The sequence below is a fragment of the Natator depressus genome, chromosome 9, assembly GCF_965152275.1.
Source record: "Natator depressus isolate rNatDep1 chromosome 9, rNatDep2.hap1, whole genome shotgun sequence".
Lineage (NCBI taxonomy): Eukaryota > Metazoa > Chordata > Testudines > Cheloniidae > Natator > Natator depressus.
The window spans coordinates 51,919,947-51,941,832 of record NC_134242.1 but is presented as its reverse complement, the minus strand read 5'-3'; the positions used below and the strand labels follow the sequence as shown (position 1 = coordinate 51,941,832).

The 21,886-nt window shown below is 46.3% G+C and overlaps 1 protein-coding gene across 6 annotated transcripts in view; it reads left to right on the top strand.

Annotated features, from left to right (window-relative positions):
- The window catches only part of EPHB1 (EPH receptor B1), a 402,223-nt gene that overhangs the window by 340,409 nt on the left and 39,928 nt on the right, over positions 1 to 21,886 (top strand). For 4 of the 6 annotated variants that reach the window (XM_074964158.1, XM_074964156.1, XM_074964157.1 and 1 more), the window contains one exon: positions 6,708 to 7,103. The exons of 1 other annotated variant lie outside the window; for it this stretch is intronic. The gene's annotated coding sequence lies outside the window, so the exon portion shown is untranslated. Of the gene's footprint in view, positions 1 to 6,309; positions 6,626 to 6,707; positions 7,104 to 21,886 lie in introns of those variants that run through there. One more of the 6 variants, XM_074964155.1, reaches the window with a different exon arrangement.

Genomic DNA, 21,886 nt, shown 5'->3' with positions numbered 1-21,886 from the left:
TCCCGGATATACACTCCTGCTTGTTTCTGCGCTGCCTGTGTTTCCTATTCATTCTTCCCCTATAACTCTTGCAGGAATAATAGACATCTTTTCTTTGTACTGGTAATATACTTGATCAAATGCGTTTCATGCAGCTGTGAAGTGTCACTATATTTATAATTCATAATTCTGCAAAGCGACCCGGTTTTTATGGCCCTTAAAAGGGAGAACGCAGTATTCTTCCAAAATAATGAATGATGCATTATTATACAACTGATACTAATATGAATGTTGTTTGCAGTGTTGTTGTAGCCATGCTAGTTCCAGAGAGACAAGGTGGGTGAGGTAACGTCTTTTATGTGACCAACTTCTGTTGGTGGAAAGGACAAACTTTCTACAAGCTTGGTGACACTCAAAAGCTTGTCTCTTCCATCAACAGAAATTGGTTCAATAAAAGATATGACCTCACCCAGCTTGTCTCTATCAATATCAATAGCGCTTTGCCTTGTATAGTGCCTCTTCTTCCGCATGAGTGTATCCTAGTTATTACTATTTATATTATAGTAATGCTTATGGGCTGAGATCAAAGCCTCGTTATTATAATCTATTGTGGTGCTTTCACCACACTCCTCAACATAACTTCTCAGCACCTTCTAGTAGTTCTTTAAGTGGCATGACTAACATCTGTCATCTGTGCTTTATTTTCTCTCTCTCATTCTGCTCGGTTATTATACAGACACATAATGGGGGACCCTCTCTGCCTTGTAACACCTGCAGTGTGAACAAACAAGGCAGGCAAAGGCAGTATTGTTATGCTCATTTTCCAGATGGGGGATGGAAACATTAAGACCCAGATCCTCAAGGAGCCTACATACCTTTGAGGATCCGAACCTAAATAATTTGCCAAAGGCCACACACAGTGTGTGGCAGGGCTGAGAATAAAAGACAGCTCTCCAATGCCTTAAACCACAAAAGCATCCTTCCTCTCCTTGAAGAGCTGTTGTTTTTTACGTGTATTGTTTAATCTTATGTGGCCAAATCTGGAGCTGCGGTATATCACTGTCACCACACTGGCTTCAAGGCAACCATGCTGATTTACCCCAACAGAGATTCTGACTCCAAGAGACCTTGCCAGTTAAGTGACATTTTAAATATCATCTGATATATTTGGCATCTAATGCCTTTTGTAAAACATTACTGGGATGCATTTCCAGTTGCAGAGTTCTTCAGCAATTTAGACTTTCTACTCCAATTAATGTTAATGTGAGCCGTGAGGCCTAACATCTGAGCGTGGTTTTGAAAATGGACCCTGGTGGTAAGAAATACACAGATATATATTTTCTTCCATATAAATTACCTTCTGAGATAATCTCAGTTTCTCTCTCCCCACTCTTCTTTTCTCACCTCTGCTTCCTCCCCTTTTTTCTGCTGAACTCTACGTTACTAAATAAAAGTTTCATTACTACCTAGGTGGCCTAAAATGATTTTTATTCAGTACGATGATGAATTTTAATAGGAGTAAAATGTCGGACACAGCTGGAATTATTTTTAAAAGCATCAGTAAGTTAGGACAGTAGTACAGAAGCCCTAGTATAATTACGTTGGCGGCCCCCAGTTATCAGTAGCCAAACAAGGCTACTCAGCGGTCAATTGCTTTGTTATTTAATGTGGCGGCTTTATGTTTCCAAGGTGCAATTGGATATTAAAAGCTTCTTTTCCCCCCTGAAGTGACTAAATAATGGGATTTCGCTTCCATGCTGCACTTCTTGGTTACAGTGTGAGTAGGAGGTGCTCCCAGTGCTGCTCTCTTTTTTGCTGGAATCCTCCTAGTCTTTTTCAAGAAAAATGCCATTTTTCACTTGAAAAGAGCCAGTCTCTGTGGTGAGCGCAGAAGTCTCATTTAGCTGCCCATTCTCCTTAGGGGTGCAAATGTGAGCCATTGTGGGGGGAAGGGGGGTTGCGGGCTGGAGTCCATTTTGGGGTTGTCTCCCTCTGTACCTGGAATCCTTACTTAATCTGCTCAACAATCTAGCTCAGGTTCTTATCCCAAGGCCTATGCCCAGTTTCCAATAAATGTGAGCCCCGGAATCCTATTCAGCGTCCTCTCTGACCAGCTATGGAAGTTGTACCAAGTGTCTCTTCCAGGTGGGCACAGAAATCCCATCCTGTTGCTTTTCCTCTTTGGAGCTAAGCCCAGAGTCCATTCTAGGTAGTCACAATTGTCCAGTACAGATTCTTTTTCTTCAAGAGACTATAGCCAGAGATCAATTAAAATGGACACAGAATTCTGATCCCAAGAGTGTTATCCATGGCCACGCCAAGCAAATCCATGACTAGATCCCTCAGCATGATCCCCACAACTCCACTCACTGCCCATGGCACTCTCTCTACCCCCTGTGCCCACCCACTTACCTCTTGCGACCTGGCTCTCTGGGCAGAGCTGGCCCATCAGGGAGACAGCCTAGCAGCGGATGGTGGATCTGAGCAGTCATCACAGCTAGTTTTTGCCTCGTTCAAATTAGCAGTTCTGGATAAGGGGAGCCATGCTTGATGACTGATGCTTCCAAAGACCTGGTCAGGAGCCATGCACCCAAATCACAGTGACTTTCAGTGAGAACTGAACACCTAGCTCCTTTGAAATGCCCAGGGTATGTGTTTAGTTTTCAGCATTCAAAAGTGTCCTGTGTCTGAGAAGCGAGTGTCATGTGATGAACTGCAGACCGATTGAGAAATGAAGTTACCATGCAACTTTGACCATCTAACTCAACCTCTGCCCATGGAAGGATCCCGCTTGGACTTGGTCTTTCATTCAAAAGTGGTGTCCAACTTCTTCTATTTTTTTCAAAATAACCTGCCCCAGAATTTTTTTCTCCTCTTAAGTACATGATCCGCCTCCCACTTAGAACACGCCTGCAGGAGGCAAGGGATGGGTGAGGTACAGTCCTGCTGCCATGTTGGGTTTTCTACATGCCCCATGCTGGCTAGGTGTGTGGGGATCATCTCTCCCTTTACTGACTGGCCCACTTAGAAGATAAGTGCCTTTTGCTACAAGCTAGCAGAGCTGTTCCTCTAGCTCAAGTGGTAGAGGCTTATGCTGTTGGCGATAGAAGTCTTGGTTCTGTCCTTACTGGTGACCGATTGTAGGGACTTCTTACAGAGCAGAGACCTGTATAGGATTTGTAGTTCTGTGCCCCTTAGGAGGAGCTTTCTCTGGAACTTGAGCTCTCTACAGCACAAGTATCTTCAGCTCAATCTCAGGCCTATGCTCTGCATTTAACTCCTTGCTACAGCCAGGACAGAGGCCTTGTCTTCACTGCTTAATAAAGTGACTCTTTTTACTTCAGGGCAACTACCAGTAAAAACTTAGTAGACAACAGGCACTTTAGTTTTATCATGAGGTAAATGGCCAGGTAAACAGCCCTATCCCCCCTCCAGGAGTTGATCTTGGTGAGTTTACCTCATGGTAGAACTAAAGTGTCTGGCCTTCAGTGTGGTTTACCTCAGCATAGCTCATGCACCTTAGTTACTCTGAGGTTAAAAACACCTCTTTCTGTTGCAGTGAAGTCAAGACCAGAGAGGCCATTAATCCCAATGGCAATGTGTCCTGTCCTTGTAGTGTCTTGTTTCTGTATTGTTTGGTGGGTGCTGGCTGTTTGTCCAGTGCTTCTGCCATGACTGCTTAATCCTAACAGCGATGGGTCCAGAGCAAAAGCCTAGATCCAAACACCCCTGAACTTCAAAACGGGGCAGAACCAGAATCTGGTTATCTGTTACGCTCATGGCAAACGCACCTCTAGCCCCCCAAACACCTGCCAGTTAAGTTGCTCATTGAGAAAAGCCTGGCTTGGCTGTGCTGACAGTATTTCTTATTTAGAGCTGGAAGCCTCAGCAAGGGTCTGTAAAGGAGTGGGGAGAAGGAGCTTGGTTCTTAGGCCAGAATACACAGTGATTGAGCCATGCAGTGGGCAAGAAAGGCAGAGGGAAAAGAGGCAGCGTTTGGGCAGAGGTTATTACCAGTGCAGCATTAAGCAAACCCCGTTTTATTAAAGTTATGGCTCATGCTGGCTTTAGAGCAATAGAGGTGTCAATTCTCCTGTTACTAACTCCACTGCCTGGGGCACAGATTTCAGCTGACACAGCCAAGAGCTGAAGCTAATCTTAAGGACAGATGGGAAGGCCAGGGGTAATTACCCCAGCCTAGCATAAAACCAGAGGGGAAGGGAAGGAGAATTCAGGCAAAGCTGTATTGCTTCTATGGAAAGAAAAGGAAGTATCTAAAGAATAGTAACAGAAAAAGTCCTGCTGCAAGATTTCCTCCTGTGGGGAAAGGAGGTAAAGGGTTGTTTCCGTTAAACCCTTTCCTTTTTGCTATAGAAGTATGAACATCTAGGACCAAATTGGGAGGACATATCTAGTGGGGTCCTGCAGGGGTCAGTTCTGGACCTATTTTCATTAACGACTTGGCTGATGGAATGGAGAGGAGAGTATGTTTATAAGATTTGTGGATGACACCAAACTTGGAGGAGTTGCAAGCTCTTGATTTTGATAAACTGGAGAATTGGTTTGAAATCAGTAAGATGAAATTCAATAAAGACAAGTGCAAAGTATTGCATTTAGGAAGGAAAAATCAAATGCACAACTAAAAAATGGGAAATAACTGGCTCGGCAGCAGTATTGCCAAAAAGGATCTCGGGATAATAGTGGATCACAAATTGGACATGAGCCAATAATGTGCAGCCACTGCAACAAAAGCAACTGGGGAGGCTTCAGGTAAAGTATTGTGCTCAGTTTGGGATGCCACAGTCTAAGAAAGACGTGAACAAATCAGAGAGAGTCCAGAGGAGAGCAACAAAAATTAAGAGAGTTAGAAAACAATGACCTATGAGGAAAGGTTGAAAGAACTGGGGATGTTTAGTTGAGAGAAGATAAGGCTGAGGGGGAACCTGATAACAGTCTTCAAATATGTGAAAGGTTGTTGTAAAGAGGATGGTGATCAGTTGTTCTCCATGTCCACAGAGGGAAGGACAAGAAGTAACGGGCTTAGTGTGCAGCAAGGGAGAGTTAGGTTAGAGATTAGGAAGAACTTTTTAACCATAAGGCTAGTTAAGCATTGGAACAGGTTACCTCAGGAGGTTGTGGAATCTCTGTCACTGGAAGTTTTCAAGAACAGGTTAGCTGTCAGGAATGGCCTAGGTATACTTAAGCCTGCCTCAGCACATGGGGGATAGATTAGATGATCTCTCGAGGTCCGTTCCAACCCTACATTTCTATGATTGTACAATTTGAAGTCTTTGGCGGTCCAGCCCCCACCCTATCTCCTCATTCTATTATCTTACACCAAGAATGACTCTGGCCTTCGCTCCACCTGCATTACCTGCTTGTCAGCTTTCCCCACAAGCATCTCCACACTTTCTCCTGGGTCACTCTTACATACACAGGGAAAAACTCCCCATCAAAATCCACAAAGTCACCATTTTATCCAAGCTCCACCTTAAAATTCCCCTGTGCTGTGATGCTTACAGAAAACTGCCACTGGAGAATGGCTAGGCAGCTGGCGAGCTGCAGTTCCTGTGACTTCTGCTTCTACCTATTACACTTACGAATTACTTATGACCTCCACTTTTTACTGTCTCCCCATTCTGCCTCCCTGCTTGTTTCTTTGTCTCATCCACCTATTTCATCGTGTCTACTGGGCTGTCAGAGCTCTTTGGGACCAGGACTTTCTTTTACCATAAGTGTGACTGATGCTTCACTAGAACTCATTCAAACATGGGAGTTTCCTATGTGAAAAATGGTGCTGAAAACAAATGTATTATTTTTGGGGAAAAAAGAATAGGGGGGTTTCTACATTTCCCCCCCTGGGTTTTCTGTTTTTGATAAAAAACACAGAAATTTTGATAACTTGTGTCCCCCTGAGCCACCGCAGTGCTTCATGGGATTTATAGTGCTTCATGTCCCTAGTCTTCCTTATGGGCTAGACTGCTGACTAGATTACATTTTCCATGATGCCTCATGATGGTGAGACATCCCTGAATCAGTGTGCAGATCAGCCTGCCTGAAGACTGTGGTGCATCTTGGGAGATGTACTCCAGCCAGGAAGCATAGCCCATTGGGTAGAATAAGGTCAGTGGGCACCCAAATTACAACACCAGTGAGGGACTGCAGTAGCTCAGGCTGACACATTCAACTAACTGAAATGTTTTCATCCAAATCCACTCATCTTGAAAGGAACTATTTTATTCCAATTTTTACAATGCAAATTGAACATTTTTCACACAATCAACATTTTTCCTACAGACAATTTCAATTCTTGCTGAAATCTTTTATCAGCAGGAAATGCCTGACTAGCTGTCGTGATGACTATGGACAAATGTCAGGAATAATCAAGGAATTCTGTGACATGATCATGCAGACTGGTTGGAATTTACCAGGATACTTAATCCAAAGGAGTCAGCACACATTTTCACTAAACAGCTGCATGGTGCTATATGTGATGTTAAAGCCTGAAGCCCAGGGAGCCTTCTGTAGATCACTGTAGCCTACAGAATTGTATCTTCTAGTGCCAACAATATACCCAGTTAAGGTAGGGTATGCCATGTCTTAGCTGTGCTTTGCTGCTCTCTCCTATGCTGCCAAAGCACAAGTTATGTGAAGAATTGGGATGATGGTTTTTTGCATTAAAATGAACTCATTTTTTCTTATTTTGTTTTTCCCCTTTTCTCTTTTAGGGGGAATACATCAGTAGTTCATCTCACAAGGAAATGGAGACAGGACAGTAATGCTCACCACCATACTGCCGACCTCCATTTCCTCTGGCAAAGCACCGTGCCACCATGACTGCAGGATGAATGCTGACCTCTCCACCGCGAAGTCAGGCTCTCGTGCCAAGGCTTCGCTCTGTCCTGATGAGCAGAGGCGATGAGAGCCCTCGTCTCAGCAGCATGCACTGTGCCGGCCAGCAGATGCCCTGTCCTGTACATAGTCAATGAGATGTCTGTACAAGATTTTGCCCCGTTGTAATTTTTTTTCCCGATTCGTTGATTGTGTTTAAATTGTCAGAGTTTGTAACGGTAACTTTCAGAGAATATTGTACTAAAGAGAAAATTGCACTCAATAAAAATGATGAAATAAGCCTGATGACTTTTCCTTCCCCTCTGATAGATTTTATTTTTTTCCTGGTTTTTGTCTTTGACTTAGAACTGGTTAAATACTGTAAAAATAGTGGAGAAATTCATCGTTATGAATTATTCATTTTGCTTTACCAGTAATTAAATCTCCAAGAGATAAATATATGGCAGTAGAAAATGTTTTTCCTTTTTGCATTAGGCTGGGATGTTCAGAAGCACTCAGCACTGGCCAGACTCTGCTCCCGTTGGTGTTACTGGTCATTTGCCATTGACGTCAATGGGAGCAGATTTAAGCCAACAGTGTATACTTTAGAAAATGTCACTTTTAAGGCTTGCCTATGCAGAGAGTTAGTATGTGGCAAGGTGGAATGTAAGTCTGCAGTGCACTCACCTGCCACCTGCTAACTGGCCATGTGGCCCCTGCTACTGCACACTAAAAGTTCCACAGTGCACTATCTCTCCTTATAAACAAGCCCTTAGCCTTTTTGGCAGTATTGAGGGTGAGTTTGAGAATAGGGTCAAACATTAGAGCCCCTCTGTGCTTCTTTTGACTGCACTGAGTCAGAGAGGCTTCTTGCGCCTTGAAGTTCAACCAGTGACAGTGTCAACCATTGTTTGGTCCAATGAATATTTAAGTATTTGTACAAAGTGGAACAGCTTCAATAGGTAAGATTGACAGAAGCCAATCGTAGCATAACCTATAGTCTGCTCACTTGGGATGGGGGAGATCTTCATTCAAGTCCCTGCTGCAGTGCTGGGATTCAGAAGTGGGTCTCCCACAACGCAGGCCAGTACCCTGACACTGGCTAAAGGTTATAAAGTGGGGGAGACACCTCACACACGCAGGTACCTATGTTTTCTGGAGCTGACTGGAATGAAACAGTTTGTATGACCCAAAATGGACTTTTCCAATTGCCTGACAATTTCTGAACATTTTTGGAAATGAAATATTTTTTCTGACTTCTTTTGGTTTGCTGGCCAAACTGAAACACAAATTCTTCACCCAGCTCTAGTTAAAGGTAACTGCAAGGCTTTCTGCAAGTCTTTCAGTTGACTTCAGTGGGCCTTGAATCAAACCCCAGAGTCCTTAATGAAAATATTTCCATCATATATACAAAATGCAAAGGGGTTGGAAGGACAGTAGCAGATTGAGAGCAGAGTTAGGGTTGTTTGTGTGTCCTTGACTGCATGATCCAGTTTAACAATGTTGTGTCTGCTAGGGGGCTTTCCCTTCACCCCCTTCTCTGGTTCTTGTCACACAGACAGAAAGCAGAAGGCCAGAAGTCTGAAGTGCAGACAATGCAATGTTTATTGTGGTTAGTTTCGAGCAAATATATCCATAGCTCTGATGCTACAGAGCCTGTTCCCAGTGCTTCGTTCACCCACTCCTTGGCAGGCATAATTATACCTGCAGTACACGCCCTTGGTCCCACCTCTTACAATTTATGGTCATGGTCCATTTTGAGGGGTCGTGAGGCTGGGGGCTTTGTCCCACCTCTTTTGTATCCCATGGAAGGAGTAAGGAGTGGGTTGTGCTATGGTCAAGGACAGGAATTTCTTTGCTCTCTTAGTGCTTCTTATACCTTCCCCCCCAATTCTCCCTGTCCCTCCTGACTGGTTGCTTGACCTTGCTTTGAGATAGGAGTCAAGGACACACAAACAGAGGGGCAGCAGAGTGAGAGAGCGAGACGATGAGTCAAGCAACCGCAAGAAGAGGGTGTCAGGCTGAAAGAGCGAATCCCCAGAGTGGCCAGGAGGAGGCACCACTGGGCAGTGAGTAGAGGTCCCCATGACAGCCACTGACAGCTTGATGGCCTTCATAGGACTCTGAAGGTGTCTGTATAGGTCAGGGAAGCTGCACAGTGTTGCTGGAGCATTAACAAAATATGTCTGAGTCAATTAGCGAGCACAATTGGGTCCTAGATTTAAACTTCCCCCTGCCCTGTTTTCTGGTAGTGCCTGTCTAGGGTTTCTAGGATACACTGGGTCAGATCCTCAGCTGGTATCAAGCTGCATGGCTTCACTGAAGCTACACCAATTGGGGATCTGGCCTGCTGACTTCCCAGGAGCTATGGCCGATTCACACCAGCTAGGGCTCTGGCCCACTCATTCTCCTGGAGCTCTGGCTGATTCACACCAGCTGGGGCTCTGATTTTTTCAATTACTTTTAGATAATTATTCAAAACTGTCTCCCTCTTTACCTCCGTGCTCTAGTGCAGTGTCATGTACTGCAGACACAGAGCATTCAAAAAGCGTTCTAGCTCCTCTGAACACAAATATATACAGCTGTCAAACCCCAGACCAGACAGGAGGCTCAGAGTGACAAATCATTGCGTCATGGCTATCAGGTTTGAAAAGCTAGAAGCAGAGTGATGCTTTCCATTTCTCTGCAGGTGGGCCAAGAAATTTCAATATGCCTGGCTCCTGACACCAGTGTACCTCAATGGGCTTCAATGAACACTCCTGATTTACACCAGAAAGGGGCAGACAATCAGGCCAGGAAGATGCCAAATAAAACCTTGTGAATAAAGCCAGTTAAGGACCAAATCCCTACTGGGTGTACGTTGTCCAGCTCCATGGATGTTGCTGAAGCTAATGTGGTTTACATCAGCTGAGAATCTGACCTTAAGTGTATGGTAAAGATGCTGAGTATGGTTCTCTGCTCTGTTACAGTAGATTGGAATCAGTGTCACTCCACAGGCTTCAGTGCAAAACTGGAGAATCCATCCCAGAAGTATCTGTAAGATGATAAACAGAATTTGGGGCAAGCAACATTGGTGATGAGGAGATGGGGAAGCTATCTCCAGGTTCCAGGAGCCTCCTTTGCTGCTGACATGTACTCCATTCTGCCTGGACCATGGTGCACACCTGCAGAGCAGCTAACACCTGTAAGACCTTGCAGTTGACAACACTTTGAATGAACAGCTCTCCGGCTGACAGAAATCAGGAACCATGATGAAGACCCTCAGGACTTAGTAGTTGCCAAATATTGGCTCTTTGACAAAACAGGGACAGTACAGCCCTCAGAAGATCTAGCTGAGCACATTATATTTCATAGCTAATTAGGAATGTCACGAATCTTTCGTTTGTACATGGGCTCTTGCTGTCGATAATATTTTACTGCTTTACAATCTTTCACATTTGTGCTTAAGATATTAAGTTTACTCTATTCCTCGGCAAATGCAGCTCTGGAAAAATGCTGCCACTTTACAAACTCACAAAACAGCTGCATATTAAATCCAATGGTTTAAATCCACATTAAATCCCAAATGATCTGAAATAACATCACTCCATTGCTACAGATTTTGGTGCATTCGTTTTGAAGTAGCTGTTTATAAAACAAGACATTTGCCACAATTTTCATTTGAGGATGATTTTTTTGTGCTATGTGACCTACAAAACTGCCTGACATTCCACACTTAGCTTCTGCCCTGCAAAGACACCCTACACCCGAGGTGCTGCCCATGCCTGACTATTCTAGCATTGGCTTAAGTCCTCTCTCAGCAAAGGTTTCCAATCGTGCTGACTTTTGCAGTGCATGGGACTATCTGTAATTAAAAATACAGTCTATTTGGAAGCTGGACTATCAAATCTATTTCATGTATAAACTGCTCCAGAATTTAATCCTAGTACTTCAGAAATAACAGATTAGGAATCATAACATCATGAAATGTAGGGCTGGAAGGGACCTCAAGAGGTCATGAAGTGCAGGCCCCTATGCTGAGAACAGATCAGGTAAACCTAGATCACCACTGACAGGTGTTTGTCTAACCTGTTCCTAAAAATCTCCAATGATAGGGATTCTATAACCTCCCTTGGAAGCCTATACCAGAGTTTAACTACCTTTATAGTTAGAAAGCTTTTCCAAATATCTAACCTAAATCTCCTTTGTTGCAGAGTTAGTCTACTACTACTTGCCCTACCCAATCCCTTAACATATTTGGAGAATGTTATCAGTTCCCCACGCAGTCTTTTCTCAAGACTAAACATGGCCAGTTTTTTTAACCTTTCCTCACAGGTCAGGTATTCTTAACCTTTTATCACTTTTGTTGCTCTTCTTTGGGCTCTCTCCAATTTGTACATATCTTTCCTAAAGTGTGGCACCTAGAACTGAACATAGCACTCCTTCTGAGGCCTCATCAGGGCTGACTACAGCAGGACAATTACGTCCCATCAGGGGTGAAAGTAACTTAAAGGATTTACCAGTACGCCAGAGTCCTGAGCAGGGGGGCATGGCCTCAACCAGAATAGGCAGGACCTTTAAATGCCCATGCCCTTTAAATAGAGATTTAAAGGGCCTGGGACTCCAGCTGAGGTAGCTGGGAGCCCCGGGCCCTTTAAATCACCGCTGGAGCTACCAGCTGCAGAGGTGGCTGGGAGCCCCAGGTTTTGGGTTCAATTTAAAGGGCCCAAGGCTCTGGCCCCAGCTACTACAGCGGAGGCCCAGGCCCTTTAAATCGCCACTGGAGCCCCCAGCTGCCGCCGCCATCTCAGGTCTCCAGCAGTGAGGCTCCAGCAGTGATTTAAAGGGCCCAGGGCTCCCCACAGCAGCCGGAGCCCCAGGCCCTTGAAATCACCACCTGAGCCCTGGGGTAGCGGCAGCAGCCCGGGGCTCCGGCGGTGATTTAAAGGGCTGGGGCTCGCGGCTCCCATTAGCGCAGTGGAGCCCTGGGCCCTTTAAATCGCCGTCCTAGCCGCAGGGCTCCTGGCTGCCTCCGCTACCCCGGGACTCTGGCAGAGGGGCTCTGGCTGCAATTTAAAGGGCCTGGGGCTCCGGCCACTGCTGGGAGCCCCAGGCCCTTTAAATCATTGGCCTGGGGAAGCTGGTCTGGTACAGTGTACCGGCTTACTTTCACTTCTGCCTTCCCCATCTTAGATATGACGCACCTGTTAACACACCCCAGAATGATATTAGCTTTTTACACAACTGCATCACATTGCTTACTCATATTCAGTTTGTGAGCCATTCTAACCCCAGATGCCTTTCAAGCAGTTCCACCACCGAGCCAGTTATTCCCCATTTTGTACTTGTGCATTTGATTTTTACTTCCCAAGTGAAGTACTTTAAACTTGTCTTTATTGAATTTCATCTTTTTGATTTCAGAACAATTCTCCTGTTTATCAAGGTTGTTTTGAAGTCTAGTTTTGTCCTCCAAAGTGCTTGCAACCCTTCCCAAGTTGGTGTCATCTGCAGATTTTAGAAGCAAACGCTCCATTCCATTATCCGAGCCATTAATGAAAATATTGAATAGAACCAGATTCAGGACTGACTCCATGGGAGTTTAACAAACCATTGATAAGTACTCTTTCAGTACAAAGTATCAGAGGGGTAGCCGTGTTAGTCTGTATCCACAAAAACAATGAGGAGTCCGGTGGCAGCTTAAAGACTAACAGATTTATTTGGGCTTAAGCTTTTGTGGGTAAAAAACTCCACTTCTTCAGACGCATGGAGTGAAAATTACAGATATGGGCATAAATATACTGGCATATGAAGAGAAGGGAGTTACCTTACAAGTGGAGAACCAGTGTTGACAAGGCCGATTCAGTCAGGGTGGATGTGGTCCACTCCCAAGAATTGATGAGGAGGTGTCAATACCAAGAGAGGGAAAATTGCTTTTGTAGTGAGCCAGCCACTCCCAGTCCTTATTCAAACCCAATTTAATGGTGTTAAGTTTGCAAATGAATTGTATCTCTGCAGTTTCTCTTTGAAGTCTGTTTTTGAAGTTTTTTGTTGAAGGATGGCTACTTTTAAATCTGTTATTGAATGTCCAGGGAGATTGAAGTATTCTCCTACTGGCTTTTGTATGTTACCATTCCTGATGTCTGATTTGTGTCCATTTATTCTTTTACGTAGAGACTGTCCGGTTTGGCCAATGTACATGGCAGAGGGGCATTGCTGGCACATGATGATATATATCACATTAGTAGATGTGCAGGTAGATCTGTGTGGACTCCTCCTGATGGTCGAAATGACAGACTGGACTTCTCCATAGAGTACTTACGCAGATGTGCACAGGCTGAAATTGTGAACAAACAGCACCACTTGCCCCACAGGGCCATTCTTGTTGTGTAAGAGCTGGTTCCCCCAAGTGAATATGGTGAAACAGGGTCTTTGTAGGTCACCCTGCCATGGAGGATTTTGTAAGAGCTGCTAAGTGAGGTATTGTCACTGATGGAGAATCCACCATGAACCTTGGTAAGCTGTTCCAATGGTTAATTACCCTCACTTAAAAAATCTACTTCTTATTTCCAGGCTGAATTTGTCGAGCTTCAACTTCCAGCCTTTGGGTTGTGTTAGACCTTTGTCTGCTAGACTGAAGAGCCCATTATTAAATATTTGTTCCCCACGTAGCTACTTTATAGACTGTAACCAAGTCACCCCTTAACCTTCTCTTTGTTAAGCTAAATAGATGAGCTCCTTAAGGCTATCACTGAAAAGCATGTTTTCTAATCCTTTAATCATTCTCGTGACTCATCTCTGAACTCTCTCAATTTATCAACATCCTTCTTGAATTGTGAGCACCAGAACTGGGTACAGAAATAGTCACACCAGAGCCAAATATAGAGGTAAAATAACTTCTTGAGATTCCTGTGTTTATGCATCTTAGGATTGCAGTAGCTTTTTTGACCACAGTGTCACACTGGGAGCTTGTGTTCAGCTGATTACGATACCCACCACAATCCCCAATTTTTTTCAGACTCTTCGTAGAATAGAGTCCCCCATCCTGTATATATGGCCTGCACTCTTTGTTCCTTGATATATACAGTTACATTTTGCCATATTAAAAATCACAATGTCCTTTTATCAAGCTGGATGCAGGGGACATATTTCCCTGTAACAAGGCATTTTTGCACTTCTCTTTTAAAAATAAAAGATAAAGTCTGGATTCCTTTCAGAGAAACCAGTAACCATGGGAGCCCTCACATGGCATTATTTAGAAGGAGGGGAGATTGATCTGAATGTTTTTAACCATACGAGCAACAATTGGAGAACATGCTTACATTGTCACCGCAACAACACCTTTGTGAGAGCATGTGGTTCTCACAGTCAGAGAGAGGGTGTGTCAGACAGCATGCATGTGGGACACCGATATCAGCAGGGCAAGCTGACCCCCAGCTACATCTGGGGCTCATATTTTTACACTTCTGTACATGGCATCCCCACACACAGGACAAGTCCAGTTAGAGAGGGGGATTTCGCAAGAACTTCCCTCTTCATGGACAAGCAGAGTTGGTTCAAAAGAGGAACAAATGGCAATTGAGGCAACTCAGTAGAACACCCATCCTCAATTCCCCTGCTGTCTCTTAGACTCAACCCCAGGGCCGGACTTACGGGTGGCGACATGGGCAACCACCTAGAGTGCCGTGGTCAGGGGGGGTGCAGTGGTCAGGAGTCAAGGAGCATGGGGTGCAAGACCACAGAAGGGAACTCAGGGCGATGGGGTGGGGGGAAAGTCAGCAGGGCCCAGGGATGATGGGGGGCAGGGGACAGGAAGGATGGGTGGGGTGCCCAGGGAGGCAGCGGGGGCCAGGAGAGCCAAAATACAAGTTTGTCCAGGGTGCCATTTTCCCTAAGTCTGGCCCTGCTCAACCCCTTCTGGCCGACCAGCTCCTTTGCATTTGAGAAACAAGAGGGCAGCTCTAAAGACACTGATGTTGAAAAGAAATGAGCAGATTATGAATGGGAGAAAGACGTATTCACAGTCAAATCTTCTATCCCCCTTTCCCCACCTCACCCCCCTACTCATGTCACACTTAGAAACAAATGACCTGTCCAGTAGGGCTATCAATTAAAAACTATAATTAGAACAATATTGTTGAATTACAAAGATATGTGCCAGTCTGTGTGAAATGGAAGCATCTGCTTGGATTCTTTGAGGTGTCCCATCAACAATTAAAAGTGCTTTCGTTCCTAGTGGATAAGCCATCTGGGCTGCACTGATGCCTCGGTGCCAGCTGTGCTAAGCTTGTGGAGCGTGGGGGTTGGGGGAAGGTAGGGACAGATTGATATTACATTAAGTCTTTAAACATCTCCCATTTGCACACCAGGCCCTATGGTGTAGGAGGTTGTATTGGGGTGCATGTAGTGAGGTGCTACAAATGTATGTCTTCTCCTGAATTGTACCTAGATGTGCCTAGCAAATTACAGTATTCCAAATTATCCTGGGGTCATGAACTAGAGTTAATAATACATCAAACTGGGCTGAGGAGTCAACCAATTAGAAACTGGGGTTTCAGAACTGGGCTCTGAAGTCTGACTAGGTTAACCTGAGTTTGGCAGGGATGTCGTGAATTAATCTATGAGAGGAAGAGCATTTCCTGTCTTTCTAGGTTCATATATGGCTCCTATCAGTGGGGTATCTAACCTGCAGAACTACATTGCATTGCAACTGCATGGCCAATGAAGCTCGAATGGAGATGTTGTTTATAATTCGGAGGTGTTTGTGACTCCAGTCAGAACATTCTGAAGCGTTCTGAGTGCGTCACTGGACTCCTCTCTCTATCTAAAGGGATTTGGGCAGGGGTAGGATTTATATCCACTCGATTGCTTTTAGCTGGTTTTCAATTACCATCTTAATTAAGGGATGCCCAGGTGACCTGCTCCTGTGCCGCTGCCCCATAGTTAACAACTATGCAGGAGCATCAAAACCGAGGGGTCTTATTTCACTGCCTCAGGTGATCCAATTATTCTCTCTCTCATCCTGATGCTGGAGGCTGGCAGTGCTGATATTTGCCCACCTCTATGAATGAATTTCCCATAAGATATACCATGCAAGGGCCTCTTGGCATTAAACAGTAGAAGCAAATAAATAAATAAATAAATAAATAAATAACCCCAAAAACCCCCTAACCCAGCAACAGCTTCAACTTATAAAGCATCTTCTTATGCCTGGATGTCTCCTGGCGCTTTAGAGATGTATGGTAACAGAATATCACCAGACGAACAGGGGATGGGAACGGGAAACAAGGGACACTTCTGCTTTGATTTAAAGAGGGCAATCACATTGCTCTCAGCTGCTTTTCAATTACCATGCTAATTATGCCATACCCAGGAGACCTGCTGCTGGACTGCTCCCACCCGCTCAACAGCTGCAGAGTGGGGGGCAAGAGGTGAGTGGGGGGCAAGAGGTGTTGCAAAATATGGGTGACTTCCCCCTTCTGTGCTGCCTCTGCAGCAGTCACCTCCCATCCCCCTATGGCCCTCTGCTCTGGGCTTAGTGGGGTGCAGTTTGCCCCCCCTTGCTTTCCCTGCTCTGGGCTCAGTGGGGTGCTGGTTGCCCCCCATAACCCCTCTGCTCTGGCCTCAGTGGGGTGCAGGTCACCACCCATGGCCCCCTGCTCTGGGCTCAATGGAGTGCAGGTCCCTGCTTGCTGAGAGGTATTCAGGACTGGACAGTGGCTCTAGACCTTGCTGGATCTGCCAGTCACAGGATCTGAGCCCGGCTGCTGGCACCAGTCCACACCCCATGGCCAGCCTGGTCCGGGCACAGCCTGCTGATTGGCTGCCTGCCCAACCTGCTCACTTCATGGGGCAGAGCAGCCAATCAGGGCTGCTGTAGGAGGGCGGCAGAGCCCCCTGGTAGGGAAGGGAGTGGCTGACACCTGTGAGCAATGGGTTAGTCTGACCCTCTTTCCCCTCTGCCCATGTGCAATGGGTTAGTCCATGCTTGCTCCCTCCTCCTTTGTGTACTGGGCTAGTCTGTCCCTGCTCCTCCCTTCTGTGAGCAATGGATTAGTCTGCCTCCCGCTTACCCCCATGTGTCATGGGTCAATCTACTCCCTCCCACCCAGTGCTGGGTCAATCCGCTCCCTGCTCCTCCTTTCTGCTCTGTTTGTGCAGCAGGGGGTGGGCAGGGTTGGGAGGGGGCACGCAGACCCCTCCCCTTGGAGCTGCCCCCCACCCCAGGACTGGGGTGGTGGGGTGCCAAACCTTCAGTGCTGCAGAGGTGGGGTGGGGTGGTGGCTCAGCATTATTGTGGGGTTGGGCCAGATGTGAGGTCTGGACATGGGGACACAACAGGCACTGATGTGCGGCTGTGGGTGCAGCACTGAGGGTGGGGGGAGGTGGAGCTGGGGCACAAAGTTAATTGACACTGGGATGCAATGGCTAGAATCGTGTTTGTCACTAGAATGTGACGAATCTAACTGTCCTGACTGGGGGTGGGGAGGTCAACAGTCAGAAGGCAGTCCACAAACCATTATTTAGTCTTTAAAACCAAAATTGGGCCAATCATAATTCTGGGGGTCTGGCTTATGATTTTTGAATGTTTCGGGTTGGCAAAGCTGCAGATGTACAAGTGCCCCAGACAGTCCCGCACTCAGCTCTACGCAGTGCGATATGTCCAAAGGAACTGCATGAATAGAGCGGTAAGATTGTGAAGTCCAACACTGAAAAGTTAGGAAATGCCTGTGCACTCTTAATTCGGCTCCCTTGTGCATCTGCATTGCGATAGCGTCTTTAATTACATGAACACATGCTGTTTTCTCCACTGGACCCCTGCCTCAGTCAGAGCACAATACAGACAGCATGCTCTGAATGAGCAGCTATTCAACATTTATTTTTATCCTCAGCATTCAATGTGTAACCCCATGCATTATATACTGCATACCTTCACAATGCTTCACTGAATACAGAGTTATTAATTTCCTCCTGGGCCTTTCTGTGGTGCTCTAATCATGGTATCTTAGCTCCTTATGAACATTAATGAATTTACTTTCCAACACCCCTGTGAGGGAGGAGATGTATTTTATTCCCCTTTGTACACATGGAGGACTGAAGCATGGAGAGATTAAGGTTAAAAGTATCCCCTAATTTTGGGTGCCCAATTTGAGGTGCCTAGAACCTGATTTAACATTAAATAGCACTTCCTACGCTCAAAGCATAGCTCCTATGGACTTCAGGTGCAGCCCTGAGTGTGAAGCCATTCTGTGTATCAGCACCTAGGTGTCAAAACAGTATCCAGAACATGAACACACAGTGACCACCTGTGAGACTGTTGGTGTCAGTGTCTTGCCCAGCATGACATACACCCAGGACAAACCACCAATGTTGTGGCTGAGGCAGAGAGAGAAGCCATGTCTCCTGTGTGGCATTCAACTGCCTGAACCACCAGGCCCTACTTTCTCTTCCCTGCCTCTTACACCTGGTTTCTGAACATCTTGCATCTGACCTGTAACTCTCAAACCTTTTTAAGACATGGTTGAAGCTGGCCTAATATGCAGCTCAGCCAGCCATGTGAATGGAGCACTGTGGGCAATGGATGGCTTGGCCATTGATAACAGCATTTGGGTCATTTCATCTCTGAATAGCTGGTGAAAATCTAGCCTAGTTTGGGAGTGACTGAGGCTTGGTACCTAAAAGGTATTTAGTGACCTATGTCAAATGACTTGGTGGTTTCTGTCCAGTTCCTAGGGGACACAGACCCCTGGGCAACTGGTATTAATTAGCAGCCAGCCTGTCAGTCTCTGCAACGATGCCCCTGACTGAACGGGAGCTGTCAACCCAGCACTTTTCCAGAGTACTAAGTTAGCTACCAATGTGTAAGGCAGGGAAGATGCTCCAAATCAGAAAGCGTTCCAGAGGGCTCATGCTGTACCCAGGGCTGAGCAGGGCTGCCATTGGGAGGAACCCCGGGATGGGCAAGATGTATCAGAGCTGTGGCTACTCACTCAGGTATGCACATTGATAGAATATGCCCTCATGTAACCAGAAGCGTTACAAGTTGCAACCTATGCATTAAGCAGGAATCTATATATGGCCTTAAAAAAGCAGACCCCTGCTGAACTTCCACATCATGTGAGATTAAGGCAGACCTGCACCTTTGCCTTAAAATAACCACACAATTTCCCCCCCCCCCCCCCCACGCCGTGGAAACAGGGCCATTAGTGTGCACAGTCAGGAGGAGCAGGAACAGATTATAATGGAGACAGCTCCTGTTTACACACATTTATCTTCAGCACTTAGTCATCTCAACAGGGAACACCCAGTTTGCTGTTGGTTACAAGATAGACATCCTAAATGATGAGCGTTAGTTAATGTAGAAAGCCAGGTGGGGAGGGGAATGGTCAACTTGGGGCTGCCCTGGAACTGTTTGGGGAAATAGCGCTCTTTTGTGAAGGATTTAACGTGTATTGCAGCTTCAAGGAGCCGTTGTGGGACCTGGTCCCCAGCTGCCCGGCAGCACGCTGGCTGCACTACATGTTCACAAGCGTGCCATGTATGTGATCCCAGCACTCAGCTCTCCGGGGCTCCCAAGAGCTCTCGCACACTTCCAATAAGAGAGGTTTCAGAGTAACAGCCGTGTTAGTCTGTATTCCAATAAGAGAGTGGCTTTCTGTCCTAGTGCTGCCGGAAATAAACCTGCCTGCTCCTCTTGGTACAAGTGCTGTGCATTACAAACAGAAAGAGAAACCCAGCAGTGCCCAGCCAGCCCTTAGTGCAATCAAGGCCAGGGGTAGGAGAGGTAAGAAGGTGTCTATGTAATCCCTCTGCGTTGCCCGCAGGCACAGCCCTGTGTCCTGCTGCTGCAGCTACCACTCTCCCCGTGCCAGCAACATGGTGCATCTTGGCTAGGGTGACCAGACAGCCACTGTGAAAAATCGGGACGGGGGTGGGGTGGTAATAGGCACCTATATAAGACAAAGCTCCAAATATCATAGAATCATAGAATATCAGGGTTGGAAAGGACCTCAGGAGGTCATCTAGTCCAACCCCCTGCTCAAAGCAGGACCAATCCCCAACTAAATCATCCCAGCCAGGGCTTTCTCAAGCCTGACCTTAAAAACTTCTAAGGAAGGAGATTCCACCACCTCCCTAGGTAACCCATTCCAGTGCTTCACCACCCTCCTAGTGAAAAAGTTTTTCCTAATATCCAACCTAAACCTCCCACACTGCAACTTGAGACCATTACTTCTTGTTCTGTCATCTGCTACCACTGAGATCAGTCTCGATCCATCCTCTTTGGAACCCCCTTTCAGGTAGTTGAAAGCAGCTATCAAATCCCCCCTCATTCTTCTCTTCTGCAGTCTAGACAATCCCAGTTCCCTCAGCCTCTCCTCATAAGTCATGTGTTCCAGTCCCCTAATCATTTTTGTTGCCCTCTGCTGGACTCTTTCTAATTTTCTCACATCCTTCTTGTAGTGTGGGGCCCAAAACTGGACACAGTACTCCAGATGAGGCCTCACCAGTGTCAAATAGAGGGGAACGATCACGTCCCTTGATCTGCTGGCAATGCCCCTACTTATACATCCCAAAATGCCATTGGCCTTCTTGGCAACAAGGGCACACTGTTGACTCATATCCAGCTACTTGTCCACTGTAACCCCTAGGTCCTTTTCTGCAGAACTGCTGCCGAGCCATCTGGTCCCTAGTCTGTAGCGGTGCACTGGATTCTTCCGTCCTAAGTGCAGGACTCTGCACTTGTCCTTTTTGAACCTCGTCAGATTTCTTTTGGCCCAATCCTCTAATTTGTCTAGGGCCCTCTGTATCCTATCCCTACCCTCTAGCATATCTATCTCTCCTCCCAGTTTAGTGTCATCTGCAAACTTGCTGAGGGTGCAATCCACACCATCCTCCAGATCATTTATGAAGATATTGAGCAAAACCAGCCTGAGGACTGACCCTTGGGGCACTCCACTTGATACCGGCTGCCAACTAGACATGGAGCCATTGATCACTACCCGTTGAGCCCGGCAATCTAGCCAGCTTTCTATCCACCTTATAGTCCATTCATCCAGCCCATACTTCTTTAACTTACTGGCAAGAATACTGTGGAAGACTATGACAAAAGCTTTGCTAAAGTCAAGGAACAACACGTGCACTGCTTTCCCCTTATCCACAGAGCCAGTTATCTCATCATAGAAGGCAATTAGATTAGTCAGGCATGACTTGCCGTTGGTGAATCCATGCTGACTGTTCCTGATCACTTTCCTTTCCTCTTAGTGCTTCAGAATTGATTCCTTGAGGACCTGCTCCATGATTTTTCCGGGGACTGAGGTGAAGCTGACTGGCCTGTAGTTCCCAGGATCCTCCTTCTTCCCTTTTTTAAAGATGGGCACTACATTAGCCTTTTTCCAGTCATCCAGGACTTCCCCCGATCGCCATGAGTTTTCAAAGATAATGGCCAATGGCTCTGCAATCACATCCGCCAACTCCTTTAGCACTCTCGGATGCAGCGCATCCGGCCCCATGGACTTGTGCTCGTCCAGCTTTTCTAAATAGTCCCGAACCACTTCTTTCTTCACAGAGGGCTGGTCACCTCCTCCCCATGCTGTGCTGCCCAGTGCAGTAGTCTGGGAGCTGACTTTGTTCGTGAAGACAGAGGCAAAAAAAGCATTGAGTACATTAGCTTGTTCCACATCCTCTGTCACTATTTCCACATCCTCTGTCACTATCAGGACTGTCCCTATAAATTCGGGACGTCTGGTTACCCTAGTCTTGGCACAGCTTTCAGGCTCTCCACTTCCAGTTCTCAAGCTGCTTCCTATCCCTGCCTCCAGCCTGCTGCTGTTCCCCCACAGCCTCTGGCTCCCTCCTGAACCAGGTCTCCTCGGAGCCCTGCCCTGTCCTTCCCTCCCATGGGTGCTAGCTGCCTGTTGCATTGGAACTGAACGCAGAAGCCAGCAGGGTCATTACAGAATAATTTCTTACCCAACCCCCCATGTACTCACATTGTATTCTCTGTGCCAGCAATGAGGATCACCTGGAGCTTTTGTATATAGCATTAAGCCCACCTTTTCCAACTTGAGCATCCAGAACCCCTGATCACTTTTACAAAAGT